Raw genomic sequence first — 6,055 nt, 5'->3', positions numbered from 1 at the left:
AGAGCAAGCTGGTTACTGGCACTTCAACTGTGAAAAGCTCAAACAAATAGAATAATCACTAAAATAAGACGTCCCAACTCCAATCTAATCACTAAGCCAACAGAGATAGCGGAGGCCTTTGCAGAATATTATAAAACCTTATACAGTGACTCAGAGTCTAATCTCACTGAGACGAAAACACAAGAATTCTTCAAAAAACTACGGTTACCAACATGAACAAAAGAGGAAGCATCTGAAATGATAAAACCAATTTCATCACAAGAAATAAATGACACTATAAAAACCCTTAAAAGTAACAAATCGCCCGGTACAGATGGCTTCCCTGGAGAATTTTATGAATGTTTAGCAGAAGAGATTACACCAGTATTGTGCAGGGTTTTAAACTATGCTCTGTCAACAGGAAACCCTCCATGTACCTGGTCAGAAGACATAATTTCTGTGCTACATAAGGAGGGCAAAGATCTGACTTCATGTGAGGGATATAGACCTGTCAGCTCGCTCTGTGATGATTTAAAAATATTAACAAGCATACTAGCACAGAGAATGCAACAACATATAACTAAATTAATCAAAGCAGATCAAACTGGGTTCATCCCGGGGAGACAAGGAGCTAATAATATCAGGAGAACATTAAATCTTAGATCAATCTATGACCTACCATGCTGCTCAGCCTAGACACACAAAAGGCGTTTGACCGCGTGAAGTGGAACTTTTTGTGTCAAACATTGGAGGTTTTTGGGTTTCATTCAACATTTATAAACTGGGTAAAAATAATTTAGAAAAATCCCAAATCACGGATCAGAGTCAATGGCTGTTGCTCAGAATTTTTCTACCTCAAAAGAGGAGTCAGGCAAGGAGACTGTCTGAGTTCACTGCTGTTTGCTGCAAGTATTGAACCGTTAGCAGAGTCATAAGACAAAATAAAAACATGAGGGGGACATAGAACACAAAACGTTGTTATTTGCAGACGATTTACTAACATATATAAGTGAGCCCTCCACTTCTATACCAGCTTCACTAGACAACTTGAAGGAATATGGTGAAATATCAGGGGATTTGACGAATGAAGCCAAATCAACAGCTGTGATGCTCTCAGGACATTGTCCAGGGGAACTTAAAGATAAGGTCCACTTTAAATGGACCGAAAGAGGGTTTAGATACCTGGGTATAATTATCACTCCTGTTACAGCTCAGCTATTTGAAGCTAACTGATGATTGAGATAAAGAATGATTTGGCTGGTGGGGGAGATTTTGCCATTGACTCTGCTGGGAAGAGTAGAAGCAGTAAGAATGAATATCCTGCTAAGATTATTGTTGTTATTCCAGTCGTTGCCCATGTGATTCTGGAGCTTTTCTAAAAAAAACTGGACAAAATCATGTCAAAATTACTTATGGCAAAATAAAAAAGCGAGAATTAATACAAAACGCTTCTCAGCAAAAAAGAGAAGGGAGGTTGAATTTACCAACTTAAGAAAATTACTATTGGGGCGCACAACTCAGAGCCTTAATTATGTGGATCACTGAAGAGAAAAAATTCGATATGGGTGGAGATGGAGCAAAATGCATGTCAAAATGTGTTTTAGAATCACTCCCGTTTTTTAACGAGAGGACTTTGGGAAAAGACTCGGGATGGAAACGAATGGATCAGGGGAACAATGAAAACTTGGTCCCGCAGTATGAAAGAACCCGAAACTGTGGAAAATCTGTAAGCGGGCTACTAAAATAGCAAAGAACCCAGACTTTGTACCATCTGTCATGGATTCAGGATTTAACAAATGGACGGACAAAGGACTAATACATATTGACCAAATGTTTCAGGGACAAACAATGAAATCATTTACACAACTTCAAAAAGAATTTAACTAACCAGCACATGACTTTTACAAATTCCTACAGCACAGAGATTATCTACAGAAACACCAGGAATGGAAGAACATCATACTCAACATGTAAGACACCATCTAAACTGGACTGGTCCACCAACACAGAGGACGTCTACAAGAAGGGCCTGAGCTTTACTTCCTGAGGAGGCTCAGGTCCTTCAATGTCTGCAACAAGATGCTGCAGATGTTCTATCAGTTGCTGTGGCGAGCACCATCTTCTTTTCTGTGGTGGGCCTGGGCTGCAGGCATCAAGGCAAAGGCGCCAACAGATGAACAGACTCATCAGGAAGGCAGAGTCTATTGTTGGCTCTAAGCTCGTCTCCTGGAGGAGGTGGTGGAGGACAGGATGTTGCAAAGCTGCTGAGAATCATGGACAATCCTCTCACCCCGTCACAAAACACTGGACAAGCTGAAGAGCAGCTTCGCCACAGACTCATTCAACCTGCTGCTCTAAGGAACGATACAGGACATCGTTCCTTCCAACTGCAATAAGACTCTACAACTCATCCACCTCTGTCAGATCCACCATCACAGAACTTAACCTGCACTGATCTACCTGTCACCTGTTACTACCTGTCACCTGTTACTACCTGACACCTGTTACAACCTGACACCTGTAACTACCTGACACCTGTTACTACCTGACACCTGTTACTACCTGTCACCTGTTACTACCTGTCAATTTGCACTTCAGGTATATTTTACATAATCAAGTACTTATATGCATATATTATACAGTACCTATATGATATTTATTATATATTATGTCCTCTTGTGTGTGTGTATATATATATATATATATGTATATATATAAAATATATATATATATATATGTACATCCATTAATACATGTTTACATATTATATATTGCGATCATGTATGGCCAACTTGCACATGACACATTTGTATATATTTGTGTATATTATTATTATTATACTATGTTTATTACATACTGATGCTGCTGCCATTATTAGCACATACTTTTATTACCATCATATGCTATATTATTTATTATATTATATTATATTATATTATATTATATTATATTATATACTGCTACTACATACTGTTTAGTTACAATAACACTACCATCATATCATCAATACCACTGCTCCTTATCCACATATGTATCTTGTATCTTATTTTATTTTATTGTTACCCAAATACCGAACTGCTGTGACGACCTAATTTCCCTTCGGGGAATGAATAAAGTTATCTATCTATCTATCATCTATCTATCTATCTATTATCTATCTATTATTTTATCTATCTATCTATCTTTCTATCTATCTATCTATCTATCATCTATCTATCTATCTATCTATCTATCTTTTCTATCTATCTATCTATCATCTATCTATCATCCATCCAATCCATCCATCCATCCATCCAAACCATCCATCCATCCATCCATCCATCCATCCATCCATCCATCCATCCATCCATCCATCCATCCATCCATCCATCCATCCATCCATCCATCCATCCATCCATCCATCCAGGGACAGGGTAAAAATGTGTTTATCATGGAGAAAATCACAGCAAGACTACAGCTGGAAACAAATGTGTTTGATAGGAGATGGTCATTAATAGGGCAGGCAACATCAGAACTCTAGTCAACTCCATTTTTATTTTATTAATTTTTATTTTTATTCTATTAATATAGCAGTGTGTTTCCTTTCCTTTTTCTTTCTTTACTTTAATTGTTGTGTTTTTTTCTCTTACTTGTAAAAGTACTTGTACTTTTTAAAGGTTGTTTTTTTTTTTTTCACTTGTACAGGACTCGTACTAAGATTTAATAATGGTAAAGAATAACGGAACGTGTGGAGTGGATTGGAATACGAACGTATGACGTAATTTAAATAGAAGAATAAAAAGTTCAAAGATCTAGTCAGTGAGAGGATAGGGAATGGAAAAGACTTTTAAAGAGCAAAAGTAACTGTGTAACATACATGTCCTATGTTGTTGAGTTTCTATGTTTGTATGTGTCAAATAAAAAATAAGTTCCAAAAAAAAAAAACTTCTGCTGTTAGAGTCCGATTAAGTCAATAATTCATTTTTGTCACGTGCATGTAAACGCACTGAGTGACACCAGACTGATCTGGTTCCAGTGAGTTTTTAATTAGCTTAGCATCCTTAGCTCTATTGCTGTGACGCCATGTCAGTTTTTCCCTGCATGGAAGTGAACTTTCAAAATGTCTAAGGACAAAAAGGTTTGTCAAAAGCTGTGGTGTCAGGAAAGGTTGGTTGTATGGAAGGAGCTCGGAGCAGGACAACATGAAAATGAGGCTGAAAGGGGCAGAAAGCTCTGCAGAACGGCAGGTAATCTAAAAAACAAGCGAAAAACCACAAGGAGACAAGGACACTGAATGTCTACAGCACGGTGGAGGAAAGGCAAAGAGATACACAAGAGGCCGAGCAGCCTGGACGTTGGATTACGCCCACCCAACTCTCTGCTACCTGTTAGCACAGGCTACTGTCTGAAGATGAGGTTGATCAGATGTTCTAGATCCAGTCAAACGATACGTTGTCTTCTGAACATAGTTTTAGTTTCTACTCACATGTAGAGACGGACAGGACGACGCTCAGTAAAGTCAACCAGAGTGAAACAGATGTCCCAGTAGACATGTTGTCTTCTGTTGATCCTCACTGATCTGGTTCTGACTTGAATCTATCAACGTGACTAGATCACATTTAATGGAAGTTTGAAATAAAGCTCAAAGTCTCTGACGCTGACGACAACTCGTCTCTTTCAGTCGCTCGATCTCAAAAAACCCCGAAGATCTAGTGACGGGAGTGGAGCGATAAAACCACGGAGGGATGGGCGGTAGTTAGACCATAAAGAAATATGTCACTACAAAACGAAAGTACAGAGAGTCTCAGTGTGTGTCTGATAATGATCTACAACCTGTCAATCATTGTCTACCTATTAAAGTTCACCACCACGTAGAGAGCTTCCAAATGAATGAAGACAACGTAAAGTTATATTTCTAATTTCTACATTAATGATAAAACTACAACTGTATGAAGGAGGAAACATGTTCCAGGTTTCTGTCACATGACGTCTTAACCCGGAAGAAGCAGAAATAAAACATGAACAAAAAGGACGACCAGTCTTCAGAGGGGGAGTGCGCATGCATCTGTTCTGCTGCAGCTTTTCTACTTTAAAACACGTGACTTCAGGGGAACTGAGGACATTCACTCTTCCACATATGATGATGATTTCTTTCATCTATCCTCATCTTCATGGTCCTTTCTCATCTTGGATCATTACATGTCCTTTTAGTTTCAGTCTTTATCAGATCAAATTTTCTCTTAAGGAAAAATGTTCAGTTTTTTTCTGGTCTCAAAAAGTCACCATGTGGTCAACCTACCAGCAGGGATGAAGGTATTTATATCACTCCCTCTCTTGTCATGACCCATTACTTCTCCTGTGTGGTGTTTTATGGCAGAGTGCAGTGGATGTGAGGGTTTATAGATGATGGAGATGGAGAAGCTGAAAACTTTCTGAAAACTCATCACTATACAATTACTGTGGCGACATCTGCTGGATCAAATTATACAAAGCATCAAGATTCAAGATCATTTATAGTCATTATGTGTTAAGTTTGTGGGTTGGCAGCTCCTGACTAAACAAGCATAATACATAACCCACAAACATGTGACTCATGGGTTATATAGGGTACAATTAAGATCAGAGAAAGGGTCTACTCTTCTATTGAAAACTGTTTCCTCACATTGTGTTCTGTTTCATCCATCATCCCCATAAACAACAAACTGAGGACTGGGCAGCAGGGGAAAACCAAAATACAAGAAGATTCTGCTGACAATGTGTTTCTGTAGGATTTTAGTGATCAAGAAAAAAGGACATAAAACTGACACCGGGGATGGTCCACCCAACCAGGAGCTGACCCCCCAGCCAGGAGCTGACCCCCCAACCAGGAGCTGACCCACCCAACCAGGAGCTGACCCCCCCAACCAGGAGCTGACCACCCAACCAGATGCTGACTCCCCAACCAGGAGCTGACCCACCCAACCAGGAGCTGACTCCCCAGCCAGGAGCTGACCCCCCAACCATGAGCTGACCCCCCCAGCCAGAAGCTAACCCACCCAACCAGGAGCTGACCCCCCAACCAGGAGCTGACCCCAGCAGAGGGGCTGGTAGTGGATCT

The sequence above is a fragment of the Mugil cephalus genome, chromosome 1, assembly GCF_022458985.1.
Source record: "Mugil cephalus isolate CIBA_MC_2020 chromosome 1, CIBA_Mcephalus_1.1, whole genome shotgun sequence".
Lineage (NCBI taxonomy): Eukaryota > Metazoa > Chordata > Actinopteri > Mugiliformes > Mugilidae > Mugil > Mugil cephalus.
The sequence above is the reverse complement of the archived record's forward strand: the minus strand, read 5'-3'. Positions refer to the sequence as shown.